Consider the following 20,143-nt stretch of genomic DNA (forward strand, 5'->3'; position numbering starts at 1 on the left):
GGTGCAAGCCGTCCCTAGCGAAGCAACATGGCTTGTCGAGCATGTCATCCCAGGCTGACAGACACTGGATCCCCTTTGAATGACACCAGTACTTTAGCCAATTGTTGAAACTGATCATTTTGTTTTTATACTGTGGCATCATTCTTGGTGAGGGCAAGATGCTACTCAAGGTCAGGGTCATACCAGCCTGGGCTACATGGTCAGAGAGCTCCTCTATGTCTCTTTTCATGTAGTCAAGGGAGGTACGTCTCAGGTCATTCACACCAGCATGGACAATGACAGAGTCATACTTGTACTTGCTTTGGAGTGACCTGAGTGCTTGCGTTATGTGGTGGATCCTGGCACCCGACAAGCAGCTTACAGTGACCTTCTCCTTGTTCAGTCTGGTGAGCGGGACGTCAGTGTGCAGGACAATAGAGTCCCCTATAACAAGTGTATTTGGTGTGTTGTTTGGCCTTAAGGGCTGTGACTGTGAGGCACACTGATTCTGTGAGATATGTGATTCGTGGGTATTGTTGAGGGGTGGCTTTTGCTTGGATATCTGCTTAGGAGGTCTTTGGTGTTTAGGCAGATTTTTATTTAGAGCCTCCGAGTATGTTTATGTGTTGGGTATGCAGATGCAATAGGTCTGTGTGAGACTGGATTTATAGGTGTGGGTGGTTACCTTTTCCTCCTGACTGACTGTGCCAGTCTTGGGTTGAGAGAGCTCTGCCTCCAGTTTGGCTGTGTAACTGCATCTCTCACATGTATTAGAGTTTGTTGGAAGGAGGAGAGGGTTGTCTTTGTACATAAGGCAATTGTAACATTGCCTCAAAATTCCCAGATTCACCAGCTGGACTGGAGAGTAACCTTGAAACTGACCCTTGGACATAACAGATTAGTATAGGGAACTGTTTTTTTACTGATCAGATTAGGGAAGGGAACTGATTTTTCACTTGATCAGGAAGGACCAATCGGGAGCCTAATACTTATGAGAAGTCAAGGAGGGTGTAGTGCTTTAGTTAGTTAGTGTTTCCTTATAAGAGCTGAGCAAGTGCAGGGCTTTAGAAAGAGAATAGAGTGATTACTTTGAGAGTTTGAACAGTTCTAAGGGAAAAAGTGAAGAGCAGACTTTGTGGAGCCTGGAATAGTTTAAACCTGTTTAGGCGGCGCTGCCCGACGCTGCTCAGTGCACAAAACCGCGCAAAAAGAGAGTTGTAGGGTTTTAAGAGAGAGAGATCAAGGAGTTTAGAATTGACCCAAAATGGCCAATAAAACTAAAGCTTCTAGGTAGTCACCACTCCTCCAGGGACAGGCAGGCTGTTCAGTGTTAACCACTCCCACTGATGAACACAGAGACTTTCCTTTAGCCCAAGCAAACACTGGCCTTCTAGAAACTTCCAAACAGTTCAGAACAGCAAATCTGTAACTGAACTTTCTTAACTTTCAGAAAGTGGAAAAAAAGCAAGATTTTTTTTTTTTTTTTCTTTTTGCCAGGGCAATGGCTTCTTCTGGTGCTTTTTTCAAAGGATTGGATACCAACTCCATCTTGAGGCAGATACTTGGACTTCTGTGCATACTTTTTACCAAGCACTATAACTTGGATGTGGTCCTAAGGTCTACAACTGGATTTGCCAGGGCTATTCTGCACGGTTTTCTTGAAAGCTGTGTTGGACCTGACTCCTCCGTCATTTTCCCCCTAAGCTTTTGTACTCTCCCTACTGTAAGAAATACTGCAACAGTGATGTAGAAGGACATAGTACAGCTGTGTAAAACCTTACCATAACAGTAGATGTCCTTTTCTTCACTGTTGCAGTATTTGCTCCCTCCCTCCTCCCTCTGTTTCTTTCTCCTTCTGCATGCACATGTTCCTCTTTTCTCCTTGGATTGTAGATGTTCATCGTGTTTCACTGTTGCAGTCATTACACTTCGGTTATCCTGCTGGCAGACGACCCGAGTTCCAAAGTCTAGGTCTGGCGTTGGTTGCTGTCGCTTCTTCCCTGACGTCAGTGCGCCAGGGGTATAAAAGATGCAAACCAACACCATTTTCTTCAGTCTTTCTTGCCGCGCGGTGCCTGAAGCAGAAGCAGTTCGCAAGTGCCAGTCGGCCGACTCCTGAGATTTTCGAAATAGAGTTTCAGAACCGAAGTCTTCAATAAAGCTAAGTACCCCGTTGAAACTTTTCTTGCTCCAGACCGATGTCAGTAAAAGTTAACAATTGTATTTCTTGTGGGAAGCAAATACCTCATAAGGACTTTCACTCTTACTGTATTCCTTGCCTAGGCCCTGACTATGACGTTACTAGTTGTCGGTTTTGTGCTAGATTCAACAAACGCACTATTAAACATCGGTTTGATTTTGCATTTCATTACTTTGGCCGAAGGTTTAACTATATAATGCCGTCGGAACAACCGATGACCGGAATTCATAAAAAAACGCAAAGACAAGGAAAAGGACAGGCATCCAAGATCCAAAACCGATGACGAAGCCTCTTCTAGGCCAGTCGCCGGTTCTCAGTGAGGCGCTTTCGCAGCCCCTGACACCCGCTACCTCAGAGCCACAGGCCGTATCCGACTCCCACGTGGAGACAATTAGGCATCTGGATACTCAAGGTATTGGGCCTACGGAAAATATTCCCTCAGATGGGTCCGGAGCCACTGAGCAGGCATCGGCTTCTGAAGGTTTTTTCAGACCTTCACAGCTTACTGTTAAATCCTCTGTAGCAGCCAAAGTACAGTCAAAGACACCATTAAAGGCAAAGAAACAAGTACAGCATTCTCCTGGACAGTCAACCATGCCAAAGAAACAGATGCTTAAAATGGCCGAAGACTTAATTACTTTGATCAGGAGTTCCCATCCCCCTCCTAATAAAAGGCCTAGGCAAGACACTGACTACGATTCCTCTGACCAGGTTTCTATTTCCTCTGATTCCTCTTCAGATCAGGGCTATTCTCTTCCTCCCTATGAGGACTTTGATGCTGAAGAATCTATACCTTCAGCCTCTCCACCTGAGGATTACTCTTTTGGAGAAACTCTGCACACTATGAGGGAACATTTCCACTGGGAGAGCCAGGATTATTCAAAATCCAAGAAAAGGCTCGGAGATTTTCTTTTACTGCCTCAACACAGGCCCCTGGCTATCCCCCCTGTGCTTGATATAGTTGTTTTCTCTGAATCCAGTCTGTCTCCTGATTCTTTACCCCCTGCACCAGTCAAGCCAGACAGGTATTACAGAGTCCCTGACTCTCATAAATTTCTTTATAAAAACCCTGCTGCTGATCCTGAAACAATTTCTCAGGGTCTTAAAGAGGTTAAGGCTTCCACTGCTAAAAACCCTGTTCCCTCTGATAGGGATTCTAGAGCTCTGGATAGATGGGGGGAAAAAAGTTTACACTTCTGCTACTTTAGCTGTAAGGGCTTTAAACTGCCAGTTTCACATGCTTAAATATCAACAGTACCTCATGTCTTTGTTAAAACAGAAAATGCTTACAAATTCAGAGAATCCTGACAATAAGGAAATGCAGGAATTATTGCATGCAGCTGAACAAGTGGGAAAGCATACTCTGCAATGTGGTTTTGATTCATTAGAGGCTTCTTGCAGAGCCGCAGTTACAGGCTCTGTTATTCCAAGGCATGCTTGGTTGAAAGAACAAAGTTTACCTGAACATGTTAAAGTAAAATTATTGGATGCTCCATTACAACATGATATTTTGTTTGGTGTTAAGGCAGAAGAGGTGTTAAAGAAAATGGAGGATAAAGCAAAATCTATGCAGACAGTAAAGGATTTCTTACAGGTTCAACCACCTAGGTTTAGTAGAAACTGGCCTTCAAAAAATTGGTCCTTTCAGGTGTCAGACAGGCCACCAAGAGGCAGATCTCAGCCACAAGGCTCCTACGGACACAAACAATGGGTGTGCTTCTGCCCCCAAAGGAGTAGAAAACAAATCACAACCTTATAGGAAACAGTCCCAATGACTTTCCTCTACAAAAGCCAAGCACTTACCTTTTGGCAGCACCCCTAGGGGGAAAGCCAGTACTTTTCGCACAAAATTGGCACATAATCACCCAGGACAAATGGGTACTGAATATAGTTTCTCAGGGTTACAGGTTCCACTTTCACACTCTTCCAAAATCAAAAGGTATGCCGGACCTGCCACAAAACCAATGGGCAGAGGCACAAAAGGAAATTGCTGCTCTCATGGACATGGAAGCTATTCAAAGAGTACCACAGCAAGAACAGGGACAAGGATTTTACTCAAGACTCTTCCTGGTTCCCAGAAAGGACAAAGCCTGGAGACCAGTACTGGACTTGTCAATCCTAAATACTTTCCTGGATGTTCCAAAATTCAAAATGTTAACATTGCAGCAACTTCTACCCATGCTGGGCAAGAAGGCTTGGCTAGTTACTTTGGACCTCAAAGAGGCATACCTGCATGTCCCAATCAGACAATCTTGCAGAAGATACCTCAGATTCATAGCTGGCTCAATGCGTTACCAATCCTCTGCACTGCCCTTTGGTTTATCTACTGCGTCCAGGGTCTTCACAAAATGCCTGGCACCAGTAATTGCATTTTGCAGGCAAAGAGGAATTCAGATATATCCCTACTTGGACGACTGCCTTATTCAGGCAGAGAACAAAGACATTCTTCTAAATCATCTGGCATTTGTAAAAAGATTACTAATTGGCCTAGGGTACACAGTAAACGAAAAGAAATCAAAACTAGTGCCCTCTCAAGAGATAATATTCCTGGGTGCAAGCTTAAATACAACTGCCCAGATGGCTTATCTCACGCCAGACAAACAAAAGCAACTGACTTCTTACTTCAAGAAATTGGCAACAAAAACCCATTTATCTGCAAGGAAAATACTGCAGGCCTTGGGTTTCATGGCATCCTGCATTCTACTAATTCCATATGCCAGACTGCATATGAGGAAACTACAATGATATCTAAAACGTGTTTGGACTCAGCATTGCCACAGTCTGGAGACAGTAATTGCACTCATTCCCTGCCTGCAACAGGAGTTTCGATGGTGGGCAGAAGCCTGTCACCACAACAAGGGTCTGCCATTCAGTTTACCCACAGCCAGACAGACACTGACAACAGATGCATCAGAGTATGCCTGGGGGGCCCATATGGCAGGAAAATGTATTCAGGGCACATGGCCTGCAAACCAGATGCATCTTCACATCAATCAAGAAGAGATGCTAGCTGTTCAAAATGCCCTGACAGCTTTCAAGGACCTGCTTCATCCAGGACAGCTACTGATAAAGACAGACAATACTACGGTCATGTGGTACATAAGCAGAGAGATGCACATTCCTACCCCCTCTGCAGACAAGCAATGACCTTATGGGACACAGCATTGGCTTTTCAAGTTCACCTGCAAGCACAATTCCTACCAGGAAAAACAAATACTCTGGCAGGCGAACTAAGCAGAAACCTCATGGATCCCCATGAATGGAAACTGGATCCACAAGTCTTCAGCATGATAATAAGGAAATGGGGATGCCCAGACATAGATCTATTTGCCTCCCCTCACAACTGCCAATTGCAGAGATTTTGCACAAGGATTTATCACAAGCAAGCATGGAAAGTGGACACCCTATCCTTCAGCTGGAAAAATCTAACAGTATATGCGTTTCCTCCACTGCCTCTCCTTCCCAGGGTACTCCTAAAGGTCAGACAAGAGAAGCCAAAAATGATAATGATTGCACCAGACTGGCCACGCCAGCACTGGTACCTAATGTCCAGCATGGATATTGCCTCAAACGTCTCACTTGCTGACCCAACAAAACAATCAGATCCTGCACAGCCAACTCAGGACCTTAAATCTGGCAGCATGGCGGATAATGTAGCCATTCAGAACACTCCTCTTTCAAAAGCTGTTATGGATGTTATCTTGATGGCCAGGAGGCCCAGTACCAGAAAATCTTATGCAGAAAAATGGAAGAGATTCTGTGCTTGAAACCAGGAACAAGGCATTGACAAGTGTACCAAATATCCCGCAGATTTTACAATACCTAACTGAGATGCTGAACAAAGGCCTTTCTTACTCATCAATTAAGATTCATGCCTCTGCCATTTCAGCCCATTACAATACGGAACCACCTAATTTTTCTCATCCTTTAATAAGGCAGTACCTCAAAGGGGCCAAACACATTAGGCCTCCAAGGAGAGCACCAATTCCGGCCTGGGACCTCAATTATATTTTAGAAAAACTCTCATTGCCTCCTTTCGAGCCAGCATCAACAGCAGATATAAAATTCTTATCCTGGAAAACAGCTCTGCTCCTAGCAATAACCTCTGCAAGGCGAGTCTCTGAGTTACAAGCAGTCATGGCTGTGGAACCTTTTATCATTTTTCATCCAGACAGGGTTTCTCTGAGGACAAACCCTACATTTATGCCTAAGGTGGTGTCCAGTGTGGCCCCCAACCAAACCATTCACTTGCCTACCTTTTATCCAAATCCACAGAACAAGGGTGAGAAAATTCAGCATTCTTTGGACATACACAGGCAGTTACGCTTCTACTTGGACAGAACTAAAGCTTTCAGAAAGACTGAGCAACTTTTAGTGTCATATGCTGCAGGATCACAAGGAAAGGCGATCTCAAAACAGCTATTTCTAAATAGTTAGGCCATTGCATCCATTTCTGCTATTTTCACATGCAAATCAGTGCCTAAGGGCATTAGGCCTCATTCCACCAGAGCAGTAGCCACTTCAGCAGCCTTCCTCAGAGGAGTACCAACCAAAGATATCTTAGAGGCTGCAACTTGGAGTTCAGTGCACACTTTCACAAAGCACTACCACTTACCTCTTTACTCAAGTCCAGTGCAGGCTTTGCCACTGCAGTTCTGCAGGGCCTCATAGCCTCTCCTAATCCTATTTAGCCCAGCCACCCATCCTCAGCTTTGGGATTCAACCCAAGAGTAATGACTGCAACAGTGAAACACAATGAACATAGTACAGTTGTGTACCTACCATAAATGTAGATGTTCGAGTGTATTCACTGTTGCAGTCCAGGTTACCTACCCACCATCCCCTTTTTCTTTGCTGGGACTTATCTGCATTTCTCTAGCCTATACAATCTATTTGGTGTATTTGCTTGTAGATAAAGGAAATATTATTTTTGTGCATGCATTTTTATTGGCATATTTTTCAGCCTACCAATTTGGGGGCATCTGACATCTGGGGCAAGAAAAACTGAAGAAAATGGCGTCGGCTGCATCTTTTATATCCCTGGAGCACTGACGTCAGGGAAGAGACGACAGCAACCGATGCCGGACCTAGACTTTGGAATTCTGGCCAACTGAGGGTAGCCTGCCAGCAGGATAACCCAAGAGTAATGACGGCAACAGTGAATACACTCGAACATCTACATTTATGGTAGGTACACAACTGTACTTTAGTCACCCTAGACTTAAAAGAAGCCTATCTGCATATCCCCATAAGAGAATCATGCAGGAAGTATCTACATTTCGGGGCAGAGTCTATGCATTATCAGTTCTCTGCACTTCCCCTTGGCTTATCTACTGCGCCCAGAGTATTCACAAAATGCCTGGCTCCAGCCATTGCATACTGCAGGCAGAGAAATATCCAAATTTACCCATACTTGGATGACTGTCTGATTCAGGCGGACAGTCAGGAACTGCTGCTGCAGCACCTGACATTTGTGAAAAACCTTCTCACTTCCTTGGGGTACACCATCAATGAAAAGAAATCAAAACTGGTACCCAGTCAAAAGATTGTATTCCTGGGAGCAAGCTTGGACACAACTTCCCAGATGGCATTCCTCACCTCAGAAAAACAAGTCTATCTGACAGACTACTTCAAACAAATGGCCACCAGAACCCAGCTATCTGCAAGAAAAATACTGCAAGCCTTAGGGATCATGGCCTCATGTATACTGCTGATTCCATATCCAAGACTGCATATGAGAAAACTCCAGTGGTGCTTAAAAAGTCTTTGGTGCCAAAATTCTCAGGACCGGGAAACAGTCATTCCTATCATACCCTGTCTAAGGACAGAGTTCTTCTGGTGGGCAGAAGCATGCAACCACAACAAGGGACTGCCATTTACTTAACCCCAAGCCACCCAGACCCTAACCATAGATGCATCAGACTATGCCTGGGGGGCACACATGGACAGAATATGTATTCAGGGCCACTGGAGCCCAAGTCAAATTCATCTGCACATCAACCAAACAGAGGTGCTAGCTGTACAGAATGCCCTGACGGCTTTCAGATCCCTTATCTTTCCAGGACAACTGCTAATAAAAATAGACAACACCACAGTTATGTGGTACATCAACAAGCAGGGAGGAACCATTCCTACCTACTCTGCAGGCTAGCCATGGCCCTGTGGAACACGACCTTGGGCATTCAAGTCCATCTGCAAGCTCAATTCCTGCCAGGCAAACAAAACTTACTGGCAGATGGCTTAAAGCAGAAGTCTCCTAGACCCACATGAGTGGCAATTGGAGCACAGTACCTTCAACCTTCTGGTCCAGAAATGGGTGACCCCAGAGGTGGATCTCTTTGCCTCCCCCTACAATCACCAGCTCAACAAATTCTGCACCAGGAATCCTCACAGTAGGGCCTGGAAAGTGGATGCCCTATCTTTTCAGTGGGCAAAGCTCTCAATCTATGTCTTTCCCCCTCTGCCCCTCTTTCAGGAGTATTACTCAAGATAAAACAGGACAGACGAAGGACAATTCTGATTGCCCCAGACTGGCCACGCCAGCACTGGTACCCACTCCTGCGCAGCCTGACATCGGTGCCACCCTGGCACCTACACCAGAATCCAACCCTCCTCTCTCAGCAGGAGGGACAAATTTGGCATCCACAACTGCAAACCCTAAATCTTGTAGCCTGGCTTATTCCTTGAATTCTCCCCCAGCGACCTTAAGCAAACTGGTTCTGGACGTCATTCTTGAAGCCAGAAGACCCAGTACAAGAAAATCCTATGCTGATACGTGGAAACGGTTCTGCTCATGGATTCAGTCTAAAGGAGAGGACACAACACTGTCCTCTCTGCCTTTTATCCTGGATTACTTAGCAGATCTACTCCACAAAGGCCTGTCCTTCTCCATTAAGATACATGCCTCAGCCATTTCTGCTCATTACAAAACTGAGCCACCTCTCTTCTCGCACCCTCTTATCAAACAGTTCCTGAGAGGGGCAAACAACTTAAGGCCACCAAGGAGAGCATCCACCCCTGCTTGGGACCTGAACTTTGTACTTGAAAAGCTCACGCTTCCCCCCTTTAAACCTGCTGCATCAGCAGAGTTAAAATTCCTCTCTTGGAAAACGGCCTTGCTTCTAGCCATCACTTCAGCTAGAAGAGTGTGTGAGCTACAAGCACTGATGGCTGTGGAACCCTTCATTATTTTCTATGCTGACAGGGTTTCCCTCAGGACTTAACCCTTTCTTTATGCCTAAAGTGGTGTCCAGTGTGGCTCTCAATCAATCAATCCATCAATTTGCCAGCCTCCTTCCCTAATCCTCATAATAAAGGGGAAAGTATCCTGCACTCCTTGGATGTGCACAGACAGCTCAGATTCTACCTTGATAAGACTAAGCCCTTCAGAAAATCTGACCAGCTACTAGTCAGCTTTGCAACAGGGACAGAGGGCAAGGTAATTTCAAAACAAACTATTTCCAAATGGATAGCACACTGCATCCGTTTCTGCCAGAAGCACCATGGGAAACCAACCCCTCAGGGGGTCAGAACACATTCCACTAGGGCAACATCTACCTCTACAGCATTTCTCAGGGGAGTCACTACCAGGGACATCCTAGAGGTTGCTACCTGGAGTTCTGTACACACCTTCACCAAGCATTACCACCTGCCTATCTTTTCCAAATCCAGGGCAGGATTTGCTACAGCAGTCTTGTAAGGCATACTAGCCAGCCCTAAATCTTCTTGACTGCCTCCACCCTTCTTCAGCTTTGGGAATCCACCCATGTGTGATGACTGCAACAGTGAAATACAAAGAACATAGTACAGTTGTGTACACTTACCGTAAATGTAGATGTTTGAGTGTATTCACTGTTGCAGTCCAAATTTTCCTCCCTCCAGCCCCCTGGTTCTCTCTCTCCTATCTATGGCTATTATTAACCCCTTCTGGGGTATTGGTATTGGTATTTACTTTTTACTGGTGGTGTTTTCCCCACCATAACCTAGCTCCCTATTTGGGGGGCTCCTGACATTTGGGGCAGGAAAAACTGATGTAATGGCGTTGGCTGCCTGTTTTTATACCCCTGATGACCTGACATCAGTCCTGGAGTGACAGCATCCGACGCAGAAATACTAAGTCTCTGGTATTCGGGCCGACTGAGGGCTACCTGCAGGCAGATAACCCAAATGTGATGACTGCAACAGTGAATACACTCTAACATATATGGTAAGTGTACACAACTGTACTTTTTTTTTTTATTCCAGAATCTTTCTGGTTCCCTGGAAGAAGGGCACTTGGAGACCAATTCTGGACCTTTCTCAGCCCAACACCTTTCTCAAGGTTGCTTCTTTCAGATGCTGATTGTACAAACTTAATTTTTTCTTTTTCTTTCCTAGGTCTTTGTGGTCTCTCTGGGTCTGAAGTATGTCTACCTTCATATCCCCAGCAATCCCCTTTTCAGGAAATGCTTGTATTTCTCTGTTTCTTCCTTGCATTTTCAGTTATGTGCTTTGCCCTTTGGCCTTTCATCTGCCCCAAGTGTATTCACCACATGCCTTGCTCCTGTCATTGCTTTTTGCAGGCTTCTAGGTACTCAGATTTTTCTCTATCTGGAAAATCTGCTTATTCAAGCTCCTTCTATCAGCAGTCTGCTTTAGGATCTCTGTTTACTTCTTTCCTATTACACTGTCTTGGGTTCACCATAAGCCTCCAGAAATCAGTTCTGATGCCTTCCCAAGATCATATTTTCCTCAGATGCAGGCTTCAGATAGTTCCCATATTGGCATCCCTTCCTGCCACCAAGGCTCTGTCTCTTAACCTTTAACAAATCCCTTCTTCTTCTGGCATCTTTCACAGCTAGAGAATTTCTCAACAGTCCTGGGGTTCATGGCTTCCACCATCCCCATGCTCCCTCTTGCCAGGCTCCATATGAGGAAAACTTCGGTGGTATCTCAGATCGGTGTAGATTCAGCATTGCCACCCGGGCACTGCCTTTTCTTTCCTATCTCAAGCTTCAGTGTTGGATTCATCAACTCTCTCTCAATCCAGGACTTCATTTTCAAGCTCCATTTCCCACTCAGGAGCTTTTTGCAGATGCCTCAGACATGAGGTGAAGATGCCTCCTTTCGCCCCTTGAAGGTTCAAGGTCTCTGGCTTCCTGATCAATGATCAGACCATGTCAACATAAAAGAGATGAAGACCACTCTTCTGACTCTCTAAGCTTTTCATTCCCTCTTTCATCCCAGGCCTCTCAAAGTCTTCACAGACAATAACAAAGTTATGTGGTATGTCAACAAGCAGGGGGGCACAAGGTCCTGTCTTCTTTGCAGACTAGATCTTCAGGTCTGGGATCTAGCTGTCCAGTGTCAAGTGGCTCCTCAGGCTGTTTACATTCTGTCAGAACAGAATCTAATGGCAGACTGCTTGAGCAGGTCCAGCACACAAGTTCATGAATGGATGCTTCAGAGAGTTGTAGTTCTGGACATTGTCCATTGGTGGATATTCCTCCAGTAGATCATTATGCCTCCCCTCTGAACAGGCAACATCCTCTTTTTCTGTTCCAGATTCACAAGTCATCTGGCTTGGAAAGTGCTGTGTCTTTTCATTGGAAGGGGGTGTTTCTGTACACGTTTTCCCCCTTCCCCTGTTGCCACAAGTACTTCACAAGGTCAGGCAGGACTCTCTCTCAGAATCTTGCTGGTGACTCCCTTTTGGCTCGGAAAACATTGGTACCCCTATCTTTCTTATTTGGTCATGGGCAATTACCACAAGTTACCTCACTTTGTTCAGGGGCAATTACCACAAGTTACCTCACTGGCTGGATCTTCTCACACAAGACAAGGGATCTCTTGTCCATTCTCACCTGTCCACTCCAACTGACATTGTGGGTGATAGGGTTTTGATACCTTTTAGGCAGTTCATTTCTGAAGACATGCTTCATATTCTGTTGGAGGCCAGGAAACTCACTGCCAGAAAATTCTATATGTCCAAATGGGAGCAATTTTTTGTCTGGTGCCGAGGTTCCTCTGGTTCCTTCTTATTTGTTTAATCTGCTTCACTCTGGGTTGGCATATTCATTAGGTAAAACTCACCGTGATGTCAGCAATTTCGGATTTTCTGCTCTTTGACTCCTTCTGTGGCTTCTAGATTTGAGATCAAGAAATTTCTCAAAGGTGTATTTCATATCAGACCTTCCAGAAAACATATTTTGCCTTCCTGGTACCTCAGTTTTGTACTTGAAAAAGACTTGGGGTCCTTCTGAGCCTGCTTCTTCAGCTTCTTTACAACATTGTGCTTGGAAGACTGTTCTCCTTTTGACTCTCACTTCAGCCAATAGAGTGTATGGACTTCAGGCTCTCATGGCTGTTCCTTCTTTCTTAGTTTATCACAGAGCCTTTTCATACTAATCCTTCTTTTATGCCCAAGGTGGTCAGTGAGTTGTCCATTAATCAGTCTATTCATTTTCCTTCCTTTTTTCCTTCTCTGTAGTCTGTCAGTGAGAATGTTCTTACCTTGACTTTGCATAGACAGCTCAGATGTTGCTTTGATAAAACTAAAGTTATTCATAAATCTGAGCAGCTTTTTGTTTCCTTTCATCTAAGGACTTTAGGTTTGGCTATTTCTAAGCAAACCATCTCCTCCTGGATTTCTAAGGCCATTTCCTTTTGTTATTCTTTTCGTGGCAAGTGTCTTTCCTAGTCTGTAAAGGTGCATTCTACTTGGGCAATTGCACCTCTGGTGTCTTTCCAAGGGTATTGTAAGATTTAAATGTGCAGTATTCACCTTGATTAGCTGGAAACACTGTATACAATGAGACTGAGAAACGAAAGTCTTAATTACCCAAGCTCATGCTTTAATAGGTGTCAGTCTCTCCATTATGAACAAGTCTTGTGCACTGTTCAGCATGAATTCTCCAAACACTCTAGTTCATTTAACAAGATTTTATTAGATGTTCACAATATTTATTTTAATTATTATTTATTTCCAGTTTGATTACCGGGGAAGTCCACTGAGTCCAGAGAGCCTGTTTTCAGTGGAGACCCAGGGAGAAAAGCTTCATGAAACAGATTACAATAAAGATAGCAGTCCAATAAAAATAAAAGTACAAATACATATCAAATAATACAAAGCATGAGCAATATTGCTCATAGTGGAAAAATATTCTGCAGATACATTTTAACAAATTTACACAGTTAGTCAAAAGCTATTTACAATATTTACAGAGTGTGAGAGATCGTATGGGAATTAGCTATAGAAAATATCTGAAATACCGTCTTCATTAACAGTACTGATAATTCAAATTGCTGCACATCATTTTCTGATTGTCCTGAACAACATAGCCTCTAGATGACTTGTTTTCTGTACTCGTGCTTGAGTGTTAGACATCTCTGAAGTAACAGGTCGAACAAACTTACTAAGCTTAACTGCCCTGCTATCCTGAACACAGCATTATAATATTCTCCTTTTCAGTAATTTTCCTCTGTTGACTATATCCACACTGCTAGCCTTGATCTTCAGGCTACGTCTTGTTTTTTTAGCTTAACTTATCTCTTGATTCTTTCCTTGAGAAAGTAACACAACAAGAACTCTTTGCAATCTTCCCTTGACAAACTGTTATTTCACCAGGGTCAACATTCAGTGAAAGATTCTTTGTTTCTGCTTTCTAAAATGTATGCATAAGTGAAACACCATTTCTAGGCTTATTTTATTCTTTAATCCACAACTTATGATCAGTGAAATAAAATAGTTTAATCAGCAGAAGCACAAGATAAAAAACTTTCAGTACTCCAAACTCTAGCGCCTCAGCTCAGCAGCCTTTCAGGAGATAATACATACCCAAAATGCAAAATTCTTATATACTCTACTAAATTATTTCAATTATTTAATCAAAAAACTATAACAAAATAATTAACTGTTAAATACTTAAATAAGACAATTCCAGTTGTATTCTCTATTTAAGCCAGCAGGTGTCATAGTGTTATACTTTAAGATAAATGTTTCTTTCTACAGCAATACATTTTTTAAAATAATTTCATTTTCTGCTGTTAGATGCTCCAAAATGCAACCTTTTAATGCTGTATAATCCCCCCCCCCCCCATGAAATTCATTAAAATGTTAAGCCAGTGGGCTTTCTGATTTATTATATTTAATATCTCTAACCTGTTCCTGCAACCTTTTTCTAAAAGCTCTTTTAGTCTCACCTACATAAAATAGGTTGCTGAAACATCTAAGAGCATGAATTACTCCCATAGTATTACAAGAATATTTAGGCATAGATGTATATTTACCTATTTATAACATTAAAAGATTTAACTATATGGGGGCATATAGAACAGCCCCCACAGGCCGACATACCAAAAAGTTTTACATCAATAATGCATCCTGTTTTGGGTACTATAAAATTATTGTGAACTAACATATCTCTTACACTTCTATCCCTCCTATAAGATATAAGAGGGGTATCCCATAAGTTTTACAATTTTCACTATCATGGGGGTTAGTAAACTAAATGTAGTTACAAAATATATATTTTGTTTATCTCCCCCTTTAGTATAGATATTCCTTAGGTTCATGGGTTCATAGGTAGATACTAGGCTATTTGCCCTAGGGCATTTATAAGCCTAGCCAGAGTGTATTGGCTTCCACCTCCCTATTAGATTAGACTACTGTGCCTCTGTAAAGTAGGTCACAGAAGGTACCCTTTTCAGATTAGTTTACTGTGCCTCTGTCTAGCAGGGACACAGAAAAGATCCCAGGGGTGAATTTGCGATTTCCCATCCACGCGTCCAGATTTCGCTTGAAGAGGGTCAGCAGCTACTTTTTTGCTATTATCACAATCCAGCTGACATTTTGTAAAGCTTGACTAATTATTTTTATATTATATCCTCTCTGTTTAAACATACAAGTATTGACAATTTATATTTCTAAAACTAACTGGTCATTACAAAACCTGCTAATTCTCAACATTTCTCCATATGGGAGGGAGTCCAAAATGTGTGGAAGATGACAACTACTGGCATATAAAAATTGCTTTCCATCGTCAAACTTTCTATGGACTCTAGTTCTAATTTTACCATCCTTGGACCCTTCCAAAACCACATCCAAAAAATTAACAACTTTACCCTTCTATATACTATCAAATTTAAACCCAAAGTGATTTTGAAGTAAATCACTAATAAAATTATCTAACTTGGATATGCCCCCTTACATAAAAAAGGCAAATCATCTATAAACCTATAATAAAGTATAACATGTTCTCGAAAAAAACGTATACATTCGAAAAAAAATTAACTTATACAAAAAATGTATCTCAAAAAACTCCATCACTAAATTGACATACATGGGAACAAAAGGAGCTCCCATTGCCATACCCTGAATTTGCTGATATATAACCTGATTAAATTAAAAAAAAAATAGCTAAACTAAAATAAATTAATTCAGTAATATAATTAGCCATATGGCTATCTCCAAGAAAGAATGTCAGTGCCTCTAGCCCTACTGAGTGTCTAATCATAGTATATAGGCTTTGTACGTCTAATGTTACCCAGTAGAAATCTTTCCCCCAGGTAGTCACTTTAAGTTTTTCTAAAAAATCAGTCACATCTCTTATATATGAACTAAGCTTCTCTAGAAAGGGAACCAAATAAAAATGTAAAATTATTCCAATGCTATGTAAAAAGTAGTTTGCTGCTACAATTGGGGGTCCAGGTATATTAAACTTGTATGTATTTTAGGCAGACAATTTTGCAAGAGTACAGTTCTCAATATTAAATTTTACTTTTATGTCATGTTTGGATAAATAATCTAATCTATAGCCCTTGCTTAAAAGTTCCTTAAATTCAATTAACACATGCTCATATTCACTCTAGGTAAAAATCTTATAAACTGTTGTCACTTAGATGAGCCATGCACATTTTTAAATATTGAGAATAATGTAATATTACAACTTTATTGCCTTTATCTGAAGGTTTAATAATGAATTCCTGCCATTTACTCATTTCACACAAAGATAACCATTCATGCCTAGTTAAATTATATTTAATTTCTCTTTTTCTTTTAAAAAATTGTTGAACCTCATCATTTATTGCAAAATCCACCATAGAAGAAAATTGTGATATCCCTGCATGTGTATATGGTGGAATAAATTTACTTTTTACAGGAACTTTAAAAGTGTCAATTAAGCAGTAAGCATTAACATCATCATTATCTAAAGAATTACATGACAAAAAAGAATCACAAGTAAAAAAACTTTCTTCTTAATCACTAACCTTTTCAAGTTCTTCCCTAACTGCATTACTTTGGTTCATTTCAAAAAATTTAACAAATGTAATTTCCTAATTAACTGGAACATTTTAATTTGAATGATATATTTTCTAGGTAATACTGTAGGTACAAACTTTAGGCCACAACGAAGAACAACCATCTCACTCTCTTGCAAAACATGACCTGACAAATTAATAATGCCATCATTATTATAATGTAAAACTGTAGATGTGAAGTTGTTCTATCTCGCCGTTCATTCTTTACTGATGTGTTCAGAGCCGAGTCTGCCAATTGCAAAGCTCGAGGCCAAGTCCCTATCCCATGATGCACCTAGAGTTACCTCAGATCTCGGGCTGCTGCAACAGATCAGAGGTTCTGCATTAGCTCGGGCCAGTAAAACTGTTTTTTTCTAATTACTTTCTTATATTGATATGATAGTTCGATAGTTTAAATAGTTTTATAAAGCTCTTATAGCTTTTTTGGTGCGTTTACCTACATTTATTCCCTTCCCTTAGTGTGCTTTAAAATTTCTAGTTGGCCTCTTGTTTTAGACGTAGTTTAAAAACATTTTTTCTAATTGCTAGAGTGTGTTTAGTCAGTGACCTTTTGTCACATCTTATAATAAATAGATAGTTTATAGTTATTTGCTGTGTGGTGTGTTTAGCCTTAAATTCTTCAGAAAAGGCTTGAATTTAATACTTACTGTTGATATTTTTGGCAGTTAACAGTAATTTTGTTGGATTTAGCTATTCTTTAGAATATTTGGACAAGTGTGCTGTTTCTTATAGCAGCTATCCTCTTTCTTTGCATAGTCTGCTCATATTGTGTGTTTTAGACAGTTTGTGGTGACAGTAATTTACCTTTTCCTGTCACTCATATTTACATTAGCATTACTGTGTGTGTGTGTGTGTGTGTGTGTGTGTGTGTGTGTGTGTGTGTGTATGACTCAGCCTGTTTTTATTTAAGGCTGTTATTGATCATTACTGTTTAGAATTTTTTGTGGTGACAGTAATTTTCTCTTTGGGATTACAATGGCTGACCAAGAGAAGCATCCCAAGTCGGGTTTCAAAAAGTGCCCAAAATGTGGCCAAAAGATGTCTGTAACAGACAGCCATGTAAATTGTGTGTACTGTCTAGGAGCCCTGCATTTACAGGATAGCTGTTCTATATTGCCATTCCTTCTCCTCCAGGGTCCTACAGGAAAGGAAAAGGAAATTAATAGACAGAGGTTTGTTGAAACCATCCTTCCAAGAAACTTTGAGCAACCAAGATGGATCCAGCAAGTCCTCAAAGTCTTCCAAGACTTCTGACTCAAAGAAATCAAAAAAATCTTCGACTTCGGCTCCACTGCCATCAGAACCGACGGTCTTTTCTTTTCAGAGCCGGTCCCCAGTCTTGGAACCGGTATCCGAAACTCCTAAGAGTCCATTATTACAGTCATTACCACCTTCGGTGTGCTTATCTCGGTCTTCTATCAGCCTTTCGGATCTGGATGTGAATCGTGTGGTGCAAAAGCTGTTATTGGCACCGGCCTTGGCAAAAATTTTATCGGCTTCGACCCAAATGGCTTTGGAGCCAAAGACCCTTACACCGGCTCAAACTGTTCCTCCTCCAAGCCATGCTGGTTCTTTGGAGCCAGAGGAGTCAGACCTGTTGATCGTGGAACCCTCGGGGGCGATGCCTGCTCCAGTGTCTTTGGCTCTGTTCACTCTGACATTCTCAGTGCCGATCGAGGACTCTAGGAGCTGACACTCTCTGGCCGGGTCCAGGGAGGTCAGTCGGACCGACTCTGGTCTTCGGTGCGGATCAGCTCTGCTCCTACCTCTGGTTCAGAGCCCACTGTCCAGGTGCCAGGGGTATCGACTGTTTCCTCGGATCCGTCGGTTCCCTCGCATCGGAGCAGAGGTGCTTTCGATGCCATGAGGAGAGTCATATCTCCTAAGACAGCCTTGACCTTAGGTCTGGCTTCCTCCTCCACCCCTAAAGCGCCTGTGTCTGCTTCTTCCTCACACATCCTGACTAATCATAGAGACCCAGAGCCTCAGAAAACCCCACTGGGTGGCCCTTGCTCTTCCGAGAACTCACCAGAAGCCCCCACTGATGAGGTTCCCAGGAAGAGATTGTGTAAGAGGAAACATCTAGACTCTCCCAGGAGTCTTTAACATCTGATACTGACTTGGATGAGTCAGAAGGGTCCCCACGGTCCCCCTCTGAAGATATCTCATTTGTTGAGATACTTGAAATCCTGTGGCAGAGGGGTGACTGGCAGTCCAAAACCCCTACTGCGGATGAGTCAGTTCTCCTGAAGGCTTTCGGGTCTCAGCCCTCCACCTCTTTGGTGTCTCCGCCCTTTGATGAGCTGATGCAGCTGGTCTCATGAAGGGCGTGGGAGTCTCTGGATACTATGGAGCCTGTCCCTAAGAGGCCTAATAAGTTCATTTCTGCCCCTCTTGACAAATCTTTTTTGGCAAAAGGTGTGCCAGTTGATGCCATGGTGGTGGCGGCAGCCACCAAAAGGAAATGTCTGAAACTTCCTTGTCTATCCATCCTCCTAACAGTGACTCCAGGATCCCGGATAGATATGGGAAACACATGTTTAGTTTAGTGACTTTTGCTCTTCATTCGCTCAGCTATTTTAACCCATTTTTACCAGGCAACAAAGAGATCTCCTTTTATTGTTAGGAGATACTCTTCAGGGTACAGTAGCTGCAGGAGCTACCGACAAAGTTGCCGCCCAGCTTGCTACCCTCAGTTCTATAGTAAACTCATCCATGTGCTTCATTTCATATGCAGCTGATGGAACGAGTAGGGCAGCGGGTACAGGAGTTGCCCTTAGGAGACACTCCTGGATGCGCTTGTGTTCCTTCATGGAGCCCTTCAAGTCATCCTTCGTGAATACCCCCTTTGATGGCTCATCCCTTTTCGGGCCTAAAGGGAAGGAAACCTTAACCAGGTGTGAGCAGGACAGAAAGACTCTGCCTGCCATCGGGGTCCATTTTTCCACCCCTACCAGACCCTATCCTAAGGGTCAAATGGGAGGAAAATGTGGTTCTGAAAAGCCCAAAGAGCCTTTCAGGACACATGTGGTGAGCCCCCCTCCAGAGGCAGAGGAGGGGGCAATAATGGAAGACGCCGCCATCACGGCAGAGGGGGTCCACAACACCAGGGCGACAGAGATCACTTCTCTGGGAAGCCCTACCAGCACTCCTGAAAGGAAGCCCAAGTGTCCTGCTCTGGAGGCAGTCGGGGGTCGCTTATCTCTGTACCCAGATACCTGGCTCAAAATAGCAAAAGATAGCTGGGTACAAAGTGTCATTTCCAGAGGATACTTCATCCCATTCACCACACCCCCACCACTCATAAGAAAAATCCCGGATGTTCCACTCAGTTACAGGGAACAAGCAACAATAGAGGTCCAAACGTTGCTAAGAAAAAGAGTCTTCCAACCAGTCCCAGCACACCAGACAGGATCCGGAACTTACTCAAGATTCTTTTTAGTTCCAAAAAAGATGGGGGACTGGAGACCCATATTGGACCTCAGCAGACTGAACAAATCTGTAAAGAAAGAGAAGGTCCGGATGGTCACACTTCCGTCTATACTTCCCTTCTTAGGGAAAGACAATTGGATGTGCTCGATAGATCTCAAGGATGCGTACTACCACATAAAAATGGCCAGGCCATCAAGGGATCATCTGCACTTCCAGCTGAGAGCCAATCATTAC

The 20,143-nt window shown here is 42.9% G+C and overlaps 1 protein-coding gene across 2 annotated transcripts in view; it reads left to right on the forward strand.

Moving 5' to 3' along the window:
- B9D1 (B9 domain containing 1) overlaps positions 1 to 20,143 on the forward strand; it is a 540,262-nt gene that overhangs the window by 192,759 nt on the left and 327,360 nt on the right. The gene's annotated exons all lie outside the window — the stretch shown is intronic.

Source organism: Protopterus annectens, chromosome 12.part0 (genome assembly GCF_019279795.1).
Source record: "Protopterus annectens isolate FY-2018-M chromosome 12.part0, PAN1.0, whole genome shotgun sequence".
NCBI classification, from domain to species: Eukaryota; Metazoa; Chordata; order Ceratodontiformes; family Protopteridae; genus Protopterus; species Protopterus annectens.